This window comes from Apus apus, chromosome 7 (genome assembly GCF_020740795.1).
Source record: "Apus apus isolate bApuApu2 chromosome 7, bApuApu2.pri.cur, whole genome shotgun sequence".
Lineage (NCBI taxonomy): Eukaryota > Metazoa > Chordata > Aves > Apodiformes > Apodidae > Apus > Apus apus.
This window is the reverse complement of record NC_067288.1, coordinates 10,489,809-10,513,415: the sequence shown is the minus strand read 5'-3', so window position 1 is coordinate 10,513,415 and position 23,607 is coordinate 10,489,809. Positions and strand designations below refer to the sequence as shown.

Genomic DNA, 23,607 nt, shown 5'->3' with positions numbered 1-23,607 from the left:
TTGAACTATGTTGGTAACCTTAATCAGAATATACCTTCAAATTTGGCATCACTGAGGATGCTTATGAAAATACTGCTCATGAGGAATAAATTCTAATATTTTATTTTCATAAGCAAAGTCAGAGGAGCGTTTTTTTTCCCTTTCATGTGTTCTTAGTTTTGGTATTTTGTGTGTTACAAATTCATCATAAATACCTCCCTGGTGTGTCTAGCTGAAATGAAAGATTGCAGAACAATATTATCCAAAAATAGAGACTAAATAACCTCAGAAGTTGTGTTTACTTAAGAATTTGGAAGTTAAGCAAATTTTAATAGCCCAAGAGTGGTCAGATGAGAAAAGAATTGTAAAATGTGATTCTGGAATGTTTTTCATCACTTAGAAATTTTGGTATCAAAGTTGTTATAGTTGAGCACAAACTTACATATATTACTATTCATCTAACCCCACTGATTTTAGGGTTTCTCACAATTAGAATATGAGCCTTATCCAGCCCCTGAATATTGGTTAAGTTTTTAAAGCCAGCTGTGGTTCTTCCTGCTTGCTTTACCATCAACCCAAACAATGCTGATTCAAACCACATTATGGACATATTGTGGGTAAAGGTTAGTTTCCTACTCATAGTTACAGTACTTTTCTAGGAGGACTTTAAACTATACTCTATCACATTGTAAATTAAAAAAGAGGTGTGAGATAATGGAGATAATTTCAGTTCAAACATATGTACATGCTTCATTAATTGTTCCATAATACACAATGTTATGACCAAGTAGCTCAACTCCTCAAAACAATTTTTGTCTTAAACCTTGCTTTATGAAAAGATGACTGTTCTCAACTGACAGCTCACTACAGCTAATGCAACAGCATAATGTTGACAAATTGCCATGGATAAGTTATTTGTATCATTGTAAAACAGACAGTAAGGACATTAACTCTTACCTGTAATATCCAGATTGAGGATAGACATCAGCTGTAAAAGTAAAAATATTTCAAGTGTTTACCTTCTTATCCAAATTTTAACAGCGTCATATTTTTTAAATAATCAACATGGTTCATGGATATGGCCTTGTTTTATTCATTAGAACAAAGTTACTGCTCCGCAAAAAAACTAGTGCTTTTCCAAGGAAGCAGTAAGTATGCTGAAATGTCTACTTTTTAGGAATTACCTATTGTTTATTAGATCTGTTATTCTTATATTTAGGAACACTTTCAGTGCCACAGTACAATGCTCAATAGTTTTGTGTCTTATATTCCAGCATTTCTCTGAATCTCATGTTTATCTTGCTTTTTCATAAACTTTGTGGAAGATGACAGTGAGATTCTATGCATGCAATACCACAGCAGCTCTATGGAGCTGATATGTTTTGGTTTTGGAAAATAAAATAGGAAAAAAGGAGCCTATTTGCATTTCAAATTTTTGTTAATAAAAAAGACTTGTTTTCTAAAAGTTACCTTATTTAAAACACTCAATCTGGCAAAAGTCTTCAAGAGCTTTATTCCTCCTTATACAGACATGAAACACTGACATTAAAAGAAATGAAAAGAAAGTCAAGTTAGGCTAAAATAATCCCTCAGGATGGGGAGAACTGCTGTCAAAGAGAAATAAACCAAATACAAGGGAAAGTGAGGTGAAGTATAATACTGTTTGAGGAAAAAAAAACTAAGGCAATAATATTCTTTCCCAAACAATGGCATATACTCTTGCCCATCAATAGAAAGAGCTTTCCCTTTGTAGCACATTTATTTATATCCCAGTCTGAAAGCTATGCAGGCACAGCAGGGAACAGAAAAAAAATGGATGTGTTTCTATTATGAAGCAAATCTATATGTACTATTGTTTCAGATTAAGATCGTGACTGTTTTAAAATAACAGTCTGTCCTTAAATAAGCCAGTTTGTTCAATCAATAAATGTTAAATCAAGTAAAGACAGAATGTATGGAAACTCAAAATGGTGGCTTTGGAGATAGTTTAGCACCAAGAACATACTTTTACTGTAGCACGTCCCAGCTACAATCTGACTTGTGTAAGAGATGATGTACTACATAAAGTCCCTGCACACACACTAAGAAAACTGGTTTGCTTAAGCCAGTGTGTAGGAGACCCTAAATGATACAGAAATAACTTACACTCAGAATGCACTTTTTATTAATTCTGTACCCTTTTTTTGTCAGTAATGATGAGGACCTGCCACACAAAACCAACAAAATATTCCTGGCACAGCAGACAAAATTAAAAGAAGTCAAAGGAGTACAAAGAAACAGAAGTAATTTTTATGTTTGAGGATACTGGAGAATGGAGATTTGGTCTGAAAAGCAAAATATTTCTTCTTCCTAAACAGTCTATTAAAGTAATACATGTTTCCATGTACAATCTATATGTACTATTGGAAGGTACACAATTTTTTGTGTGGGGACTGTCTTCAGTAAATGGCAGTGAAACATTATAGGATTTTATTATTTAAATTGGTTAATAACAGTGTTTTTAGTTTTTAATTCTTACATGGCCTTGATTTAGTAAAGTCTGTTCATCAGTTCCCCAGAGGTTTCTACATTAGCAACTCCAAGTGGAGCTACATGAAAATGGGGTGGGAAAGCCACATAAAGACAGGAAAAAGGTGGTGAAAAATCACAGCAGGCTCAGGGTGCTAAGGACAAGTTTCCTCAGAGAGTTTGTTCAATTTACAAGGGCCACAATGACTCACGTCCTTGATCATTGCAGAGTTGATTACAGTAGAGCATATTCACAATTCCAGTTTTGGGTCAAATTGACGTTAAGGCTGTAAAAATCTGTGTTTCTGGAGGATTTTCTGCAGGAAAAAAGGAAAAGACAGCTCAAGTCACCCCTGCAGTGTATCTTCATGTGACTCCATAAGAATATTTCAACCACTCAGAGAAAAGTCTCCCTAATCTGCTAGTCTTATAATATTCATCCCCACCTACCTTCAAGGAATGAACTGGGTTTATTTATTTGTTCAGACTAACACCGTTTAGGGCTCTCTTCTCTAGAGGGAACAAGTTCAAGGCTAACAGTGCCCTGTATTTCAGACAGAACAAATGACCCCATATTTGACTTGTCATCTAAATATGAGCTTTTTTTTTCTTGAAAAAAAAAAAAAGAATCCAGCTATTTTTTTGTCTTCCTGCTTTCTCTAGTTCATAGAATAATACATAAGAAAGCCACTTCAAGGAAACAAAAAGAAGAATGAAGAGCAAGATAATTTTTTAAAATTACTTTTGTACATATTCTGATTTTTGTTAGCAGACTCTGATGACTAGGGTTATAATCAGATTATCAAAAAAATGGCAGACATAAAGCATAGTGAATTAATGTGCTGGCAGGTTTGCAGATCTTCCACTTTAGACAATGAAGCTAAGAAGAATCTTTGAAAATGCCTACACTACATCTCCTTTGTATTCTTCCTCCCCTCAGTTACATTCAGGAACTGCAAAAAGACAGCATACAGTGTCATGCAAAAATGCTGGTGCACTCCAGAGATATGGCACGTAACACGTACCAAAAAAAAGTTCATATTTAGCTGACAATATATAGTGCTCGTGCTGTTAACAGAAAATAGGGCATTCTCACAAGAGCTAACAGCAGAACATGCCTACTTCTCCTTCAACCCTGGTAACAGCATTAACATTATTCAGGCTTTTTCTCAAAAGCTCTTGGCTTCAAGGGAGGTGCCTCCCTAGTTGTGGGTACCCTGCTAAAGAGGTTACAGCCTTGTATTGCTTTTAACATGAAGCTTAGGGAAGATGGTAAAATACGGGCTTCTCTAAGCCACTTTCAACCACTCCTTACTCTAATATCAAATAGAATATTTCCAGTCAATAGGAATGGCTCACACTGTTGTAAGGTGCTATCACATGACGTATCATTCAGGATTACAGGACTGTTTATTAACTATGGATGTAACATGTAGAGTTGTCTAGATGACACAGTTATTGGAGACAATATCTTGTACAACTTCACGGATAGGAGGCAACTTACATCCATATAACTGAAGAAAAGATTGTAAGAGACCCTACATGGAGAAATTCCTATGGTCACAAACAAAGGAATGGATAGAAAGCACACAGGAGTTTTTTTATACCAATTCAGCCCTCTCTTTAAGCCTTTCACTCATTCTAAGCATTTTGGTAATTTCATTAACATCCTTGAAGCAAGTAATAGTACCTGTTTCCACACGTGTACCACTTCCAGATAAATACTGTTTTTTCACGATAACATTCTCAAGCAAACATAAATATGAGTGAGTGTAACTATGGCATCAGAGGCTGGCCTGAGAGCACAGCCTTTAAATAGATATAATGACACACTAGAGGCTTTTTTCCCTCTTAGCTTCAGTTTTCCTTTACCTCAGATCTGCTTCCTTCTCAAAATTATCTGGCTTGAGCTGGCTGGGCTAGTATGGGGCACTGTTGGTGTCTCATGCTCATCCACTAACATGGATGCAAGAGATTTAACTCCTTCCTGATGCTGAACCAAAATTTCATTTTTAAGAGTAGATTCCATCACATGAGCAAGCTTGAACAGAACTCAATACACTAATTTCAAATACCTGCTTTTCTAAGGATGACCTTATATAATAGCTGTCTTTTCTCCTCCTAGCTGCGAAGTTTCTTCTGACAATCTATATCCCTGTTTGCCTCCATCTCCAGAACTGCTCCTTTACTGTTAAACCACCTGTTGTTACATTTATTCTTCCCTGAGGAAAGTGTTAAAGGAGAAAAGACAAGAACATCTACAATTAAATTGCTTTTTCAGTTGTTCCTGCCTCTTGGCAGCTGCAGATTGTAATTCACCAGTTTACAACTCTCCCTCATCACTTCAGAAAGAATAAATAATGTAGAGTCTTACATTCATATTTGCAGCAGAAAAGGAATTCTGGGAGTTCCAAATTGCTGCTGAAAAGACAATGACATTTAAGGGGGCAAGGCTGGAAAATTAAATCTCTCAAAGGGCAAGAAAACACTAAAAAAAAAAGTATCAAGTCTGTAACGGCTTGAAGAAACTCTTAATTAGAGTGCAGTGGGTTTAGAAGTTTGTGTGTCTGTCTAACTATGTAAGTAGAAAGCACACTCATCTTACAGAATTTTATTAATAGGTTCAGGATACAACTATGAGGAATTTCTCTGCAGTAAAAATCTTGCAAAACTGCCAGCTTGTGACCTGTACAAAGGACTATTTTTGTTACTCTTTTTTTGGCCCAAGGTTGCATGAGTCTTTAGCAAACACTTGTACATTAGTGTATTTTGCATGTCTTATTCTCTTGACAATCAAACAAAAGAAACTAAGAAAACAAGCTTGAAAGCACAACTAGCTTCAGGTCTAGTGATTCCGGAGTCTGGTGGGTGAGCTTTGGAATCACAGACTTGCAGACTGGCTGAGGTGGGAAGGCACGTCCATGGATCATCTAGTCCAACCCTGTGGTCAGAGCAGGGCCAGCTACAGCAGGATGCTCAGGGCCATATTTCTAAAGACAGAGTCTTCACAATCTCTCTGGGCAACCCCTCCTGTGTTTCATCATCCTTACTGAAAAAAAAAAAAATAAAAAAATTCCCCCTATTTAAATGGAACTTCCTGTATTTCAGCTGTGCCCCATTGCCTCTCGTCATGTCATCATCTTTACTCCCTCCCTTCAGTGTTTATACACATTGATGAGATCTCTGAGTTTTCTCTTCTCCAGGGTAATCAACCCCAGCTGTCTCAGCCTCTCCTCACATGACAGACAATCAGTCTTTTGATCTTGATGGCCTTTCACAGGACTCACTCCAGTAGGTCCATGAATCTCTTGTCCTGGAGAGCCCAGAATTGGACACAGCAACCTGATATGTTTCACCAGTGCTGAGTTTAGGGGGAGGATCACATCCCCAGACCTGCTGGCAGTATTTTTGTCAACCAGGACCCCAAGGTCCTCCACTGCAAAGCTGCTTTCCAGCCAGTGGGCCCGCAGAATGTACTGCCACATAGCATTACTTTTTCCCAGGTACAGCACTTTGCTTTTTCTCTTTGCTGAACTTCATGAGACTTCTGTCAGCCTACTTCTCTCAAGGTCTCTCTGAGTGACAGCACAACCACCTGGTGTTTCCAACACCATCCCAGTCTTGTGTCATCTGAAAAACTACACAGGGAGCACTCTGTCACATTTTCCATTAAGGAACATAATAAGCAGCAGTGGACTCAGTACTCCTGAAGGCTGGTCTTACCAGTAAAGACTGAGGCCAGAAAGGCATTCAGCATCTTGCTTTTTCCACATCCTTCACCAGATCCCCTGCCCCATTCAGCAGCAGGTCCATGTTTGCCTCAAGCATTTAGCTGTCGGGATTTAAAATGTTCCCTCCACTGAGCATTATCCCAGTACCATAAAATGGGATGCATATTCACAGTTTGGAGATCTACCTTCAGCAGCAGTTTAAGCTACACCACTGAACTGTCAGCTACATGATGCATCCAGACTGTTGCTTCTGCTCTTCAGGCAGTTACTTCCAGCTGATAAGCAAGGTGTAAGTGGTTAGTGTTCTACCACTGCATTTAAATCTGCCAGAGCTAATCTGTCAGAGCCCTGACTTACATTTATAAAATGCTCAGCCAGTGAGTATCTCCAATATGCAGTAGCTTCTCTCTAAAGGACAAAGGGTGCACAAACAGGTGCAAAATGTATGTTTACTGGACTAGAATTTACTGTTAGGAGAAAGTAACCATCAAGTGGGAGTTTCTTCTCTTTCTTCTTTTAATACAATTTTCTCCCTATTTCTTCACCATTCACTATACAAATGTAGAGCAAACTTAAATTGTTTATCCAGTGGCTGAGAAAGTTTCAGCACTACAGGATGTACTCTGCATGACAGAGAGGTGAGTGATAGCATGTCACTCACCACACCACTTAGGATGTGGCATGTTATAAAATGGCAGTAACATCACCAAAAAGGATATGTGAAATGTCAGTCCCTTCAATGATAAGACATGTGGGTTACTCCAAAAATCTGCAGTCTTTGTTTGCTTGTTCTCAGTCCTTCCTCACTTTGTGCAAATGCTTGTGCCAGATGTAAAAATGTTTTAAAAACACTGCTTGGAAGATATAATTACAGAATAACCTTTTGGGATCATTTGTCTTAAGTTTTTAGCACAATTACAAGAACTGTCCAGAGAGCACAATCTCCATCTACAATTATACTGCTGGTAAACTCAGAGATCATTAGTCAAGAGGATACAGTACACGTTCTTGCACAGCTCACCCTGCTGAAATATACACAGAAGAAAGCAGGAATTCACGGTCCCCCTTAGCTCCTTGACAGGATCTAACATGTGATGAAGACTTCAGAAAAAGAGCGTAGACTGGTTATTTTCCACCAGAGTCAGTAGTCACTGAGAATGCACATTACCACATTTTCCCATGTCTTTTCAGAGGTGTGTTCTCCTTCCCAGCACAGGAAGGATGTTGCAGAATGGGAAGACTCCTTTCCTGGAAGGAAGAAAGCATGAGGATGGCCTTTGGTGTTGGAAGAATTTGACTTAAAAAGGTGAAGGCTTTGTTTGGCATATTCAAGTACCTGCTCAAGTCTGGAAGTTTAAACACAATGTCAGTAGAGAGGAAAAGCTCTGATCTAAAATTCCTTCCTACATTTAGAGCAAGTTGCCTGTCATAGACAAACAACAGCATGGAATTATTTCTCCACCTCGAATATAAAAACCCAGAGTCAGTGAGGGGGTACCTTCCACAGCTCACTGACTGCAGATTTTTCAAATCAATCATTAGAGAAAGATTACTATATATTTTTTGTATTAAAAAAGAGAGGGAAAGTTTTTAGAGCACAGGATAACAGAATTGCAATAAGTAATTGAAGAGCAAATACAACCACTTGCACTTCTGATAAATTGATGCTTGATCAGATGCTGACAAAAAGTGAAAAGAAAAACATATCTCTCATTAATGAGTTTGGACAATGAAAACTAAACACAGTGCAAACAATGACAAGTATACAAGATTAATTTTTTTTTAATCTCTAAATCCCATAGGATGTTATTAGAAACAACAGTGAAACAATGAAGCCTGAACTAAATGCAGCTTGGCTTCCTCTGGATTAGTATCTCATGATTTAAGCTTTCCTCTGGTATGGGAACTTCCAGGCTCTCTCACAAAATATGAGCTCTCTGCTGTTTCTCCTTCAGTCAAAATGCTCATGGGGTTTATTTTTACAATACTACAGAAAACTTAATTGTCTTTGATACTTCTGCCCTTCTGTCAAGTTTGGTTGACACTGACCAGCAGATTCAAAATACATTAGACAAGACATTTAAAGTCACACAGAGATCAAACAAATACAAAAGTGTATTTCTATTAAAAACTGGCTAGAAGATATTTTTACTATAATCTTTTATCTTTTTATGTTCAGTTTCATGTACAAGGAAATATGTGACACGAGGATCCTAATAATAAGGAAATCCTAAGGAACAGGTCAAGTTGCTGTTTAAGACTAAAGAATTTCAGAGGAACAAACAACAATACAAGATTTCCTAGTGGCTGAAATTGTTGTGGCAAACACTGAACCTTGCAAATCTTTACAAAATAATACCAAGTGCTACTCATGCTAATGAAAATTAGCTTCTCCCCCAAAAAATGGGAAGCAAATGCAGCAGGCTGAGCTCACAAGATCAAATAAGGACTACAGGGCTCAGCCCAGCAGTATCTAACAGATCTCCACTTTCAAGACACTGGCAATCTGTCACTACCTTATTTTTTTCCACCTATTTAGGTCAGATAAAATAATGTGTAATTTTGGATTAAATGTAAAAGTGCAGATAACCTGCCCTATTTCTATTTATCTCTCTACACTTTTTACGTCTAAATAATATGAAAGTGCCCAGAGCTTACATTTTGCTAAATGAAGTACCCGAAGTAAGATTTTTGTAATTATTTTTTTTTTAATGTGTAGGTTAGTCTCTTATTATAGAAATAGAATACTATGATATTTAAAGACACAAAGATTACTTTCATAACACAGGCAATGACTTTCTATGTATTTATTTATGGAAAAAAATCACAAATGACAAGATTAACCTGAACACTGAGGACACATTTAATATACGCCTACCTCAGGCTGGTCATTACCTGTATGGCATTGCTGACCTGGAAAAGCTTTCATGTTAACCAAAAAAGGTGGTATAGACCTAGGACACAGAACATTAAAAAAAAAAATGCATTCCCATCCAGACTGTGTTAATCACTTTGTGATGTAAAAATTATCACATATTTGTTTTAAAATTACTTTTTTTCTCTCTCTCTCTCAATAATTAATTTATTCAGTAGCCCTAATCTGGACAAATAAACAGAACATTTATATGAATTCCAGGAGTCCTTCCCTGACAAGAGCAGCTGAGATAAAAATATCACAGTACCTGACCATTTATGACAGAGAAAGTCGAAGAGAGAAAGGCACCTTCCAGCACCCATTTTTGAAGGGAAGTTAGTCCAGCAGAAACAGACTGCAAAAGGGAGACCAGGTGGAATAAACATAAAAGGACAGGTTGAGACTCCCACCATCAGCAGGCAGGGGGGCAGCTTTTGGGCACCTGCGATGCTGCAGTGCTGAACCCGCGTGGTGCAGGAGTCGGTCAGTTCTCAACTCTGCACCTGTAAGAGGGAAGCAGCCTTCTGACAGGAGAGTTTCCATGCTTCTTAAAACTCCTAGAGCTGACTTCTTTCACAAATGTCTGTGTACAGGTCAAGGTCTTGCTGTTCATTAAAGCTGCCCAAGTAAGCACTGGAGCATTTTAGCAGCAAAATGAATACATTTTATAAGTTTCTTTAAAATCACCCTCATGTGGGTTAAAAGTGGTTTCAGTGCTGTGACAGTGGATACCATTAAAAATCAGTCAATAAAATTCTTACCACATCTACAAAATTTTGTGTAGTTAACGCAGGATTAGGCTCTGCTTGCACTGAACCACTGAAGTGTGCAGTGCCTCTGTGCTGTGCACATCTGCAAACCTACCTTGTAGAAAACAAAACCATTAGCAAGATAAATAGGAAATACACAATAGAATAAACACAGATTGCATAGAATGACATAATTTTAATTCAATGCATAAGCAAATCCAGCAAATTCAAGCATAACTTGTCAGTAGCTAAAATTTCTCTGTGATCTTCATGCTTCATTTTTCTCGTACAACAACAAAAGGCATCTCATTTTTTTTTTATTTAAAGGTCATTATTCATGTCCCTTTATATGTTGCTTGAACTTATTTCACCTGGTTAAAATGAAAAGGTATGCTTTCAAAAGACCAGCAAGATTTGTCCTTTGTCTTCTAAACCCCTCCATTTAGTTGTGTCCACAGCAATCTGGGATGGCTGAAATGTGAAGTTGCAGTTAATTCTGCAATTCCAATAGTGAAAAAAGCAGAAACTTTGATAAGTCTTTCTCTGACCTCACTATGACAAGACAACAAAAACGTATTCTTCCAGGAGGTGGGGGAGGGAAAAATCTGCCACATTAGAGATATATTTTTTTATCAATCTTTGGGCTATGAAACACACCACAAAAAAATTTAAGACCACTAAATGACAGAAAAGACAACAATGGCAGCGCATGTAGCACTCTCCCAGGTACTTCTATGACAGAGCTGCCTGAGCTGGCTCTTCTCAGCAGCCTGCAGTCACCCTCAATTCATGCTGGTCAGCTCTTTTACCAAGAGTTTTTCTTTCAGTATTTATGTAGTACAGCAGGCAACTGTTTACCTCAGAGGCATAGAAGTAAATCCGGTTGTGTTGATCCACACTGCCACAGCAGGTCTGTTGCCTATGGAAACAAAGGCTCCTTTTCAGGGAGTTCACACAACAGGCCCTGTGATGATAGAAAGAGCCATCAATTTCAGCAACTGTATTTGTAGGTATTTTGCTGAGATATACACACACATATATAACAAAATATTGTCTCTGTAATATTCCAGTATGATCAAATGAGTTCCTGAGTTTCACACTAATTACATGTTACTTCATGTAAAAAAACAACCTCCTTTTAAACAAACTGATACTTGAAATCTAATAAATGTTCAAGCTATAACCATCTCTTCTGTTCCTCCACATTTCACCATGTAGATTGCTAAGTGCTTTGCAGAACAGCACCTTAACAAACCTGTTTCATGCTTACTCACAAATTCAGCTTTTGAAGATGACCCTGAGCATGAAGTTTTAAGATGCTGCAGATTGGGTAACATGCCAGAAGCACCCTTGTTAAAGATGTCCTTTAAAAATCAGTGATTTGTGAACATGTTGTAACTTCCAAAGTGCCCTTCATATGCAGACCTCTGTACACTTTACAGATAACTGACCAAGTACAGCATATTTCAACGGATCTCAGTGCACTGTGTGTGTTACAGCCCCTTTCCCAATGAGAACCTGAGGTGATACAGGAAGAACATGGTAAGATCCAGGACTTGCATCAAGTCTTGCTCCACATATAGTGCAACAACAGGACAAATCCTCAACTGTAGACACTGGCAGCTCCAGAGTTGTAAAGAATATGGCTCAATGTATACTCCCTCTTTACTGACATCACTAAAGATTATCTTCCCAAAATTTACACCTCAAGTGAATTTGTTAAAGATGTCTTGCATGAATCCTCAGATTTTAATTTTAAAAGGCAACTAGCAGCTAAGAGCACCTTATTAAATTTGCTTTTATTTACAAACCACCAATGTCTATAACTTGTTTATAATTTTTGTATTTTGACATGATTACGTTACTAGGAATCAAAACAAATTAACAGCTCTCAGCACCTTCAGATAAAATTAGGATCCTGAATTTTACCTTTCTGTGTAAGCATCAGTTTATACACAGCAATGTTTCAAACTAAATTAAAATAAAACTATTTTAACTCATTTAATGTGGAATATTATTCCCCATGAAGACCCTAGGGTCAAAGAAGCCTTGAAAATGTCATCTGTATAAATATTAATGTACCTGTGAACAGATAACTTTAGAAGCAGATTTGACAGTGGAGACAAAGAATAGCTTCTTCACTTTGCAGTACATGACTAAGATCATTTGAATGATTTATTGATAAGCCAATGTACAGAATAAGTACAAAGAGGACAGGCTGGACTGCTTTTTACAAAAAAAAATAGAAAAAAAAGAAAAGAAAAAATTATTACAAGAAATGCCTGGCATACAAATTCATAAATATAAGAGTACTATGGGTAGGCTTACGTTGCAAAAAGTCCTACATAATAAGGTAAAGAAAGCAATTATCTAAATTTTCCATTATTTTTCTACTTTTTTGTTTGTGGTTTTTTATTTTATTGAGGTTTTGTTTTGTTTTGTTAGTTTTAATTGGAAGGATGTTGGAATTCAAACAAGAGCGAACATTTTTTTGGTCCTATTTTTTAAACCTTTTTATTGAGCTTGAATTATACTATCAGTTGATACAATACAGTTGTGAGTAAAACCAAGACAACAAACTTTAATGTCATAATAACCATGTTGTAGGCAATTTAGATGCCAATGCTGTCAGCTTTCCTATATAAAGTGGTACTCACATGAGTAATCTCATTGAAAACAGAAGGATGACTTGTGCACTAAGTGCTACTTAATGGGAAGGTATCAGGCTAGAGGCAGACAAAGCAAGACTTATTAGTTGATAAACCCATTGATTCCAGGACAAGGTGAACTTCTGGGTAGCATCTAACCTCATTTCCCAGAGGTAACAACAATTTCTGACTGTAAAAGGCTAAATACTCTAGAAGTTACATGAATGGTCAAAAGATACACAGCTGCTCAAGATATCATAAGACAAGCTTTAAGAAATACGTGTCAAACTTATGCTCCTGCTCCTCTAACAGAGACATTTTGAAACCGATTTCTTTCCTCAGCTTAGTATAATGTGGTATAGCCTTTCTGTCCCATCACCCAGCAAGAATGGGGTTCAGCACCAGAGTCTTATTGATCTCAAGTTGGATATATTTGACAAAAATGCTCCCCTCCTCCTTTTCCATCCTGCATACACAATAAACCAAGATATAATATTGCCACCTAGTATTCATGCTGATTAACAGCCAGCAAGTTTTGGGCCTTCTGGTAACTACAGACTGGTCAGCCTCACCTCCATCCTTGGAAAGGTGATGGAACAACTTGTTCTTGGCACTATCTCTAGGCATATTGAGGATGAGGGGGTCATTAAGAGCAGTCAACATGGTTTTACCAAGGGGAAGTCATGTTTGACCAACCTTATAGCCTTCTATGAGGAAGTAACTAGGTGGATAGATGAGGTAGGGCAGTAGATGTGGTTTATCTTGATTTCAGTAAAGCATTTGACACCACCTCCCATGGCATCCTTGTAGATAAAGTGAGGAAGTGTGGTCTTGATGACCAGGTAGTGAGATGGATCATGAACTGGTTGAAAGGAAGAAGTCAGAGAGTTGTGGTCAATGGGACAAAATCTAGTTGAAGGTCTGTGACTAGTGGATTCCCTCAGGGGTCAGCACTGGGACCGGTGCTGTTCAGTATTTTCATCAATGACCGGGATGAGGGAACAGAGTGTGCCCTCAGCAAGTTTGCTGATGACACTAAACTGGGAGGAGTGGCTGACACACCAGAAGGCTGTGCTGCCACTCAGCAAGACCTGGACAGGCTGGAGAGTTGGGCAGGGAGAAGCTTGATGAAATTCAACAAGGGCAAGCGCAGAGTCTTGCATCTGGGGAAGAACAACCCCATGTACCAGCACAGGTTGGGAACTGACCTGCTGGAGAGCAGTGCAGGAGAAAGGGACCTGGGGGTCCTGGTGGACAGGAGGATGACCACAAGCCAGCAATGTGCCCTTGTAGCCAAGAAGGCCAATCGCATCCTCGGGTGCATTAGAAAGCGTGTGGTTAGTAGGTCAAGGGAGGTTCTCCTCCCCCTCTATTCTGCCTTGGTGAGGCCACATCTGGAATATTGTGTCCAGTTCTGGGCCCCTCAGTTCAAGAAAGACAGGGAACTGCTTGAAAGAGTCCAGCACAGAGTCACAAAGATGATGAAGGGCGTGGAACATCTGCCTTATGAGGAAAGGCTGAGGGAGCTGGGTCTCTTTAGCTTGGAGAAGAGGAGACTGAGGGGTGACCTCATCAATGTTTACAAATATGTTAAGGGCGAGTGTCTGGAGGACGGAGCCAGGCTTTTTTCAGTGATGTCCAGTGATAGGACAAGGGGCAGTGGGTGCAAACTGGAGCATAGGAGGTTCCAAGTAAACATCAGAAAAAACTTCTTTACTGTGAGAGTGACAGAGTCCTGGGACAGGCTGCCCAGAGAGGCTGTGGAGTCTCCTTTGCTGGAGACATTCAAGATCCACTTGGACGCCTTCCTGTGTGATGTGCTCTAGGTGATCCTGCTCTGGCAGGGGGGGTGGACTGGATAATCTTTTGATGTCCCTTCCAACCCATAAGATTCTGTGATTCTGTGACTCTAGAGCAAAAGAGAGAATGTTGCTTTCTAAAGGGGCAAGCTATGTCTTAGACATTACTGCAGCAACAATAGCTACTCTTAACAGTTATTCAAATACCTGATACAGCAATAATTGTGTAATAAATGAATTGTCCTTTAGTCCCCAAGAAATGGGAGACAGCAGCAGTAAATAAAGGAGAAACATCAGATGAACACTTTCAAACAGATGGAAGCACTGAACTTCTGGATTACACATTTTAAAGAGTTAGAATAAGAGAAGAATTTTAAAAGGAAAGTCCAACATTAGTTTCAAAGCGTAACATTTTTCTGTTTCATGTTATTTTTTTAATTTCAGCCTTTAACAAGAGGGAGTTGAACAAGAGCAAGGATTCAGGTGCAAAAGCAGGCACATATGACAAGATTGATAATGCATGAATAGAACTTAAAGTATTATATGCGGATTAAAAGATTAAAAGATAAAAAACCAAGAATGTTCTTCTTAATTAGAGAAGCCATATGTTCTATGAAATAAATCCTGGTACTAGGACAACTTGTAATTACAACCTGATTTTTAAACAGATCCTGTTAATTCCTATATATTCTGTATTTCTGATTTATTTACTAGAATAATAACATCAGAGAGTTGTTATGGAAAAGTGCACGTCACAGTTGAAAGAATATAACTGAAAAAATTTTGCTACCTCTCCTCCTACAAACAGGGCATAATAAATACAGCTTTACATATTAAAGATTATGTTCATCTCTACAGTGAAAACTAAGAAAAAAAATCCTAGGAAGAAAAAAACCCACAAAAACCTGCCACAGTGAGTTTGTCTTGCTCGATATACTGCCTGTATGGACATGATAATTAACAATGTTCAAATAAAAATAAACCTGCAGTACTGCCTACATATTATAAAGTGAAAAGGGTCACATGGGGCATCTAACCCAAGCATGTGTCTCACCTTAGTTTTAGAAATGCTTTGAATTATTTTTTTCAAGTGGGAATGGGTCTTACTTTTTTGTAACTGTTTATCTGAATGGTATAAAGTTCGGACTTTTGCTTTTTAGAATAAATTTCCATTCAGTAAAATTTACCCATACTTCTCCCTTTTAAATTGAAGTATCTTTAACATAACCTTCATCCAGAGAGTCCAAAATACCACTGCCATCCTTATTACTTCTATTAGGAAAACTTATAATAAGGTGGCTTCACATAAGGATCTATCAATCAGTTTCACAAAGATGTAGATGTGTTTTTATAAATACATAATAGGTATAATTTACACACATAAATCACAGCTTTTCTAGGTATCCAACTTACAATCAAGATCAGCCTGCCTATATAAAAATATGAATCAGCCCATACGTCTCAGAAACGGAATTCATTTGAGAACAAAACTTATTCCTAAGACATTTAATTTAACCTAATTACATTTGAATTAGCAATTTGACCGTTTTTTCAGTCCTGTGAGGCCCAAGTCCTCTTTCTTACTAACCTTTCAGATTAGGATTCTAAATTTCCACAGCTTATTCGTGCTGGCACTTACCTGTATGCACTGCCACCGTCCTAAGGGCATGCATACTGTGCAGCTCACTTCCCTTCAAGCATTAACATCAAGCAGCTGAAATGGGTTATGCCAGTTCTGCTGTTCTAACTGCTGAGCAAAAAGGACAGGAAATCTTTATAATTAAAACATTTCTAAACAAAGGTCATTTTAATACAAAATTACATCAATCACCTTGAAAAAAAAGTACATTTCAATTAATGTCATTCATTCGTGGGCTATCAGCTTTAGTTTTAAAAAGTTCATCTACTTCTGGAGAAAAATAATTAAAAATTAACTAAGTCTTTCAAGAGAGATTTAAGTCTTGGGTGATGAGGTAAAACTGTATGAGTTGTTTCATATGATAATCCAAATGATTGTTTGAAAACCTTTTTCCGAAGACATTACTGTGAAAGTAGTTTTAATGCAAAAGAATCAGCTATGGATAAAGCATTTCTCAGTATTTACCCTGGTCTGGTTACACACTCCATACAATCCAAGCCTTTAGCTCACATACATAGCATCAAACAAGTTAAATAAGCCAGAACTATTATTTATATAATTCATAATGCATAAACACATTGAGAACTATTTGACACACTAGATGAGGTATCTGACTTATAAAACTTCAGGAGCTGATTTTGACATGGCCACATTTTGAAAACATCTTTTAGAATTGCAGACAAAGTTTTTACAGGTCTACAACTTTTTACTGGGAAATGCTAATTGAATCCACAGATATAAATGAGGATCCAGCTTTCTGTCATTCATTCTCACATAACTGTTGAAACCAATAATTAAACTTTCAGTGACCTTAATTGTAGAGGATCATGCCCATATAGCTTAATTCAGACTATAAATCAAATTTTATCTATAACAGAGCCTACAGGCACCTGCTTAGAAGTATGCATTTAAATGGAACCATGTGTTAAGTGACTTGTTCAAAGATGGATGGATAGACAGTGATGTTGTCTGTGGAACTGGATTCTACATGAACACCAATTTCCTATTTAAATATTATCTATTTAATTTTTACATATATGTAATGCATAGACATACAAAATAAGGACAAACAATATAATTGTATGTAATTTTACGACACAGAGTAAACACCCAGTCTCAGCAATTTTGTCCTATGTATCATAATAAGGTGCATATCCTGCAACATGAAAAATCATCTAGTGTCTGCAGGGTATCTGCTAGTTGGACTGGTCAACTGCACAATTTTAATTCCAGTTAATGTTTTTTTTTCAAGGATAAGGACAGTCCTTGTAAATTCGTACATATGCTAAAATTTAAACAATTGCTCAAGTGTTTTAATTTTGATTTATCTGTCACATATCTGTGTATGGATTTGTAAATAATACATTCAAGCCACTTAATTCCAAATTAGCTGGAATGCTCTTTTGGAAAGGTTGGTACAAAATTGAACGTCACTTGTTATTCTGCTTACGAGAGACTACAAATGAAGCAGCAGTGAGGGAGCCAAGAGAAACTCCAGTGAGAAATAGGACAAAAATGGAGCTGAGAATGGGAAGAATAAACAACTGAGTGTGAAAAAGAAAGAAGCAAAAATGAACAATTAAAAATTCTCATACATTGACATTTAAGGGACAAGAAGCTTACAGAGGCTACTGAGCTGTGCCATTGCCACTTTTTAAGCGTTGGTGTAGTCACAAAGTGAGAGTCTAGCATAGCTCTTGCTTCAGGAGAAGGTTAATTCAAGAAGTTTACTACATTGAAACAATAGTTCACAAGCTGTAATTAATATACTATTTTGCACGCTCTGCAGCCCCTCCCATTCCATCCTTCTATAGCCCCTTGTGAAGTGTATGCAATCTAATATGCATAATAAACTGAAGATCTCACTGTTTTTAAAGGCAACCAGCTCTTTCTAACTTACAGCCCTCCTCAGAAGAAACACCTGAGATGCTAAGACTGCTGCTTAATGAGCTCAGGCTCACAAACTTGTGGTGAAGTTTCTGTCATGCTGTGCTGGGGTCATTCTCCTCAAAGCCACGGAGCTATCCTAAAGAGCTGCAGACACACTGCTGCATCCTGGCCCTAGAGAAGTCATTGCCACATAGCTGCAATGGTGGGATCTGAATTGTTCTTTTTCCAGTTTTCCAAGCCATGGTTTCTAAAGCTGACTGTGGTAATTAGTCCTAAATGCTTTATGTGCCATAGAGAAATGCAGGAGAATGTGTCCAACAGGCAAGGTTTTTTAAAAGTCTCTGCCAACACTTTGATCACAGAATGAATTGTCTGGAATACTGTGAACCCTTTACTTATTAAAAATTAAACTAGGGTGTTATATCAATGAAATATATTATATTGTGTGCTGTCAATAAGACATGCTATTATATTATCAAGGTACAGATTCAGACTATAAAATCAGCTTTTAATTTATCTTAATGAGAGACTACCAAAAGTAAATTACATGAGTTTTCATCACTGTATTCTTAATAAGAATAGGACATTGTGGTTCTTTTTGTTAAAGAGAAAGCTAATACAGTATTTATATGCTCTGTTCACTGAGCAGTTAGGACTAATACTGAATATCCAAAATGCTACAGGATGTTTAGTCAAAAGGTAGCATGATAAAACAAAACAAAATATTATTTCAAGAAAACAAAACTAACAGAAAAAGAGGCATTTTTAATATTGCAAGAAAGGATGGGTAAAGATGGGGAAAGACAACTATCATTATCAAAATTTAGAACCGGGTGTACTTTTAAAAAAGTGTCTTCTAGACTCTGGTCGTGTTTTGAGATGAATGGACCAAACTTGTAACTCTCCAAAATTACAGCAAATAAAGACACTGAAAAATCACCACAGCATTCAGAAAGAAATGGGACCTTACTTTATAACCATAAAAGTATGGACTGCCTCTTTTATTATTAAAGGGGTCTTGCTTTCCTGTTCTATCAAGAAGACTTCAAGGTCAAAATGTCTGGGTTTATAATGCCACTTTAGATGCCAATGAAAGGAGATCACAAGAAAAATGAGAACCCTGGGGCCTGCCAGGCCTTTCTGGAATAAATGCACTTGGTAAAGGCAAGGTTATATAAATGAAGGGAATCCATCATCTGCTGTTGTTGTAGGGGGATTTATTTACATTGAACGAAAGAAAAAAAAATAAATTAATAATATAATATAGCAAAATGTTCAAAGATAGTCTGTATTAAAAAGACAATTTAACAGTAAAGGAAATGTGTAATAACATCACAAATTCTTTCATTATAAGTGAGGAGGGAAGCAATTGTTAATGGAACAGAGGGAGGGATAGCTTGATACAGAAATTCAAATGAGGCTAAACCCTTTCCAGATTTGCATAGTTTGTTCCCTGGAAACATAAGGACCTGCTGATGGTAAACCAAGATTGAAGAGAACTTGGTTGGAATCCAAGAATGTAGGAGAAACTTGCCCACATCTGAAAAAACAAAGTTCAAGTCTATTCACATCAGAATAACGTAAGAAACCCAAGGAAGCGTTTTGAGGGCAGTATTTCAAATGTTTAACCCCAAGACAGACACAGATGTGGAGAGAAGTTCCCTGCCATAGAGTTTCAGCATTCTATAGTACTTGTGATTAGAAATCTTGTCCAGAAAGATACTTTTGCCTTACTGTAGATGAGCCAAATGGATTTTCAAGGTCTCCACAAGGTTTTTTTGTGTTTTGTTTTTTTTTTCTATCTCAGTCCTATCACATTGTTGGAGATGTGGTTTCATGTCTTACTGGTTATTGTCCTACCTTATTATAATCAGAAGCACAACATGCTGCACAGTCAATTTGTTCTGTTGGGCATAAATGCTGCATTAAACTCGGCAACTACAGTTTGGTAAAGAGACTGCAGATGTTGTACCATTTAATTTATTTTTCTCAATACCTTGATGGAAGCAAATGAGGGTTTCCTGGGAAGTTCAAGGTCTAGAGGGCATTCTTTCCATCCATCTAGTGCCCTTGTTCATCAGATTTGGAGCAATGTCTCTCTTTGGTATACAGATCTAACTAATGCTGACATCAAGTATATCAAAGAGGTAATTACTTCTTTAGAGTTTATAGCACATTCCACTGTTAATTGAAAAGATTATGCCTTTGCTTAGAGACTATATACTGCTGTAATATAAGTTATACATTAAGTAAGGTAAAGAAAGGACTGATGCAGGTGTCAGGAAACAGTTCGTATACTTCCAGGAATAAAACCTGTCAGGAAAGGGAGAAGAGGAAGGAAGAAACATTAAAAAGAGACAAAGTGGAGAGAGAGAGAGAAGATGAGCTTAATCCATACTCTGGTTAAGGGACCAGAGTTTGACTGCTGGTTCAAGGAAAAAATAAGGTTTGGTTGAAGGACAAATGGCTTTAGAGTTACAACACCTTCTTTGCCAGGAGAGATTCCCCCACACTAATGGAAAACAAGGCCCCTGCAGGAATATGAAAAAAATAAAATAAACAATCTCAGTTTCTCTTAGGCTACTGTGGCGTTCATCTTCTTCTACAGGAATTTAGCAGCCCTCTTGTCCACAAAACCTCCCTTGAAATCTTTTCAGCTTTGCACACCTTTTACAGAGGAAAAAGTATAGGCAGAGTAGTTCCTGCCAGATTATTATCCTCTGGTGTTTGCTGTCTTAATCGTGGGACATGAGAAAAGCAGAATCAGCAGCTGCAGGTGTTAAAATAAGAAATTTAGGACAGAATTATATATACAGGAAAGGAAACACCCTTCACTTCCAAAAGGTATCTCATTGCTAGACAGGGTCTCAAGCACAGTACTGAAAGCACTTAGTCCCCAGTTTCATTGCTCTCCATTATGCAGCTTGTAGATTGCCCTGTTCCTTACTCATCTCTCAGATCAATCACTTCACCAATGCCAAAAGACAAGGGAGGCTCTGCAGCACCCAGAGGAGCTAATATTTGCCCTTGCTTGCAGAAGCAGCATAAGGTCTGTAACCAAATGAAGTTGCACAAAAACTGCAAGATTCCCAGATACAATCTTATTTGAAACTTAATGTGTGCTTTCTTATATAAGGGCTAGAGGATCAAGGTGATATTTTGATTTCAAAGTGCTCCAGAAAGGTGGACCTGCCAAGGCATAAAACTAGCCGGAGAAACAATAAATGACAGGCTAAGCCTGAGTCCACCAGTCAACAAAAAGGCTTTGCCCCTCTTCCCTTTCCCACCCTCTGAGTCCTACCCAGTGCCAAGATTTTGGATCAAACTTCAAATCAGATTTGTTGAGTTAGCCCTGGGGATGTCTCATGTTATTCACTACATAGAGGGCGACATGGAACATGATTGTTTTACAAGTTCCCAGGATAAGGAGGAAGGTACTACAGCTGAAAGCTGCAGTCTTGCTATGAGCTCTGAGAATACTAGAACAGCAAAGCCCATGGTTCTCCACCCTGGCTATATCTTGATTTATATCAACACTCTAACATTATTAGTGTCACAAGAGGCAGACCTGTCAACTGGAATAAGACTTAGGAAACTTGCTCCCACCTACTTTCACTTTCAGGTTCATCAGGTGTAGCTTTTGTTTCTGTCATTGCCCAAATGTAGATATGAAACATGAGAAAAACATATTGCCATTAATTACAGAGGCAAAGAAAACCAAAAATTAAACAGAAGGAGGCTGGGTAAAAGCAACAACACTTTATACAAGTCTACTGTACTAATCTTTTAACTCAAATCACAGCTGAAAGCAGATTACAGAGCTTTTGTATGACATTGAAAAGGCAAAATAATTAGTTGAATATTATTTCTATCCTAAAGTTATACCCGCTACAAAAATCAAAACTCCCACATATGGCTTGAGATAGTATCCAAGGGAGATACAGGGAGTCCTGTAGGGGAAGCTTGACACAGGAGGTAACATTTGCCAGGTCATGACCCTCTTCTTTTAAAAACATAACCAAAGTTAATATGCTATTGTACAAGATACAGGACGAGGTCTACAAATCACCCGAGTCCTTCTCAAACCCCAGCGGCACAGAAAAGAACACTTAGGCCATAGATGCATAAACTAGTTATGGCAATATCTTTTAGTTCAAGAAATGTCTGTGTTTGGGTTTTGTATTGTTTTTTGAGGGTGAAAAGCTCCAAGTAATCCCCAAGTACTACATTTGTGAAAAAGCTACAAGATGTGAACTTACATTGAATATTACTGATAAAACAGCTGAGATATTTTTAGAGATAAAGCCACTTGCTGGAATGTTGATTTCTCTGCCATCTTGATCTTCTGTAAGCCTGTTTTGCTGGGGATATTTTATCTTGGCAGAGCACTGCAAAGCACTTTTCCTGCTTTGTAGTTGCCTCCATATGAAAAAATTAAAGACAAATTAGTGAATTGATTTTAAGAGCAGTGCAATTGGTTATTGATTTATTGGCACTCAATGATCATTACAAACATGGTATTTGGAAAATATCTTCCCGTGCAACTAAATTGAAGCAGGAAGACTGTGAGCTAGAAGGAATACAGAGCTCACAATATGGAAACCTATGCTCTGACTCTTCAGGTTTATACAGGAACAAGATTGAGGTCCTACATCTTTATTTTGTTGATTGTTTTTAATTATTATTATTTTGATAGAGAAAGATCTTGGATATAGTTTCCACCATGAGAAAAAAATGAAAGTAAATGAGTTATGAAGGCACAAGTTAAGTTCGGAATAGGTCATGTTGCCCAAAGCTAAAATTTACCAATCACAACCATGAGCATCAGATTTGAAAAAGATGAATGGGTGAGAGAGCTCAGGAGGGGGTTTCTTTTATTTTCTCTGTTTTTGGGAAGAGGGACATGTGAGAAGAATACAAAGCTACTGATTCATACCTACCTATTAGTCATACCTCTGTTGTGCTGGTTGCTTATTCTGTAGACATTCTCTGCTGTATAAATAAGGTGCACTGCCTCAGGGCTTAATATAGCATGTCTTTAAACCTTTGTTTTCTAGTTTTCTTTCTAACCTCTGATTGTTCTGCACTTTCTTTCGCATATTTTGTAACACAAAAAGTTTGTGCCATTCACTATTACTTTCCAATTAAGAATTGCTGGATTTTTAATCAGTGGATGGCTTCCTTTTCCTAAAGAAAAATATCTGTTTCTATCATTATTTTTCAGAGCAAAAAGTACTTTCACTGAATGTAACAAAAGAAGAAATAAAAAGATACTATCTTTTTGAAAAATATGAGGACAGATTCTTATTACCAAAACTACTTCATAAAAGGGTTATTTGAAAATTCTCAATGTACACATTCTGAATTGAGTTGGTTTGGGTTTTTGTTTAATAATAATAAAAGAAAAAGGCAAAAAAAAGGGCTTGCATCTTGACAAACATGAAGCAATATGTTTTTAAACAACAAATTTTAACTTTGGGGTTTTTTTTCCCCCTTTGAACAACCAGTTTAAGGAAAACTAGTTGTTTGGCTACAGTATTGATGTAAAAGCTACATTTTTAATCACACTATAAAATACATACTATGCTATAAATTTGAGCAAGCTTAAAAAAAATTGGGGGAGGAGCATATAAGACAAAATTTTTAAACTCCCTTGCCAGGGATTTCTGTCCATGCAGATCTGCATCATATTTCATAGAATCTTTTTGGTTGGAAGATCTTTAAAATCATTAAATCCAACTGTTAACCTA

General features: G+C 37.4%; 1 long non-coding RNA gene across 1 annotated transcript; it reads right to left on the bottom strand.

The window, feature by feature from the left end:
* Nucleotides 1–936: 936 nt before the first annotated feature.
* On the bottom strand, nucleotides 937–7,457 carry LOC127386910 (uncharacterized). The gene is made up of 4 exons (XR_007890013.1): nucleotides 7,240–7,457; nucleotides 2,700–2,804; nucleotides 1,450–1,518; nucleotides 937–967 (listed from the first exon to the last, which is right to left on the bottom strand). It is a non-coding gene; the product is annotated as an uncharacterized LOC127386910 (long non-coding RNA).
* Nucleotides 7,458–23,607: the final 16,150 nt, after the last annotated feature.